Genomic DNA, 714 nt, shown 5'->3' with positions numbered 1-714 from the left:
GGAAAACAATTTTGCAGGCTGAACATCCCTTCAAGAGGTCCTCAGTCCTCCTACTTTGCCTGGAGAAAAGCATTTTTCTGGGATTTATTTTCTCCTGTAGAGCACAGAACAGTAACGTTAAATGCTTAGGCACAAGTAATTGATAAGACAGCAGAGACAGCTTCTCTATAAAAAGAGAAGCTCTCTCTTTTTCCTGGTGGACATGAACAGATGCAGCCATGCTGTAAATATTTCATTGTTTGAATAGACACATACATCCACATTGTAGATGAAATATAGGTAAAAGACAGTAAGATAATAATATATGATTATATATGTATATATGATAATATATAGTATCACATAGAGGTGAGTATATTTCTAAAGACTGACCCATCCACCCATCTTCTGGCTAATTTTGAGGCATCAGCCTCTTGCCCAGAAGGATCACAGGTCTCAACAGAACACCTGAGGCTTTCCTAGGAATGGAGACCAAACTCTGCAGAGTGATTTCTACCAAATATTGCTCCAATTATTTGCTACTGAAAAAAAAACAAAAACCAAACCAAACCAACAAAAAACCCCAAACAAAAAAAAAAAAATTCGTTTTAGGAAGCTGGAAGACGAGTAAATGGATGAAGCGTTGGGTCCTGCCAGAGGAGTCTCCGATACCCTCGTGCCCGCACCGACTCTCGAGTTGGAGTTGGGGTCGGGGTCGAGGCCGCCCCCGCGTCC

This window comes from Geospiza fortis, unplaced genomic scaffold (genome assembly GCF_000277835.1).
Source record: "Geospiza fortis unplaced genomic scaffold, GeoFor_1.0 scaffold55, whole genome shotgun sequence".
Taxonomy (NCBI): domain Eukaryota; kingdom Metazoa; phylum Chordata; class Aves; order Passeriformes; family Thraupidae; genus Geospiza; species Geospiza fortis.
The sequence above is the reverse complement of the archived record's forward strand: the minus strand, read 5'-3'. Positions refer to the sequence as shown.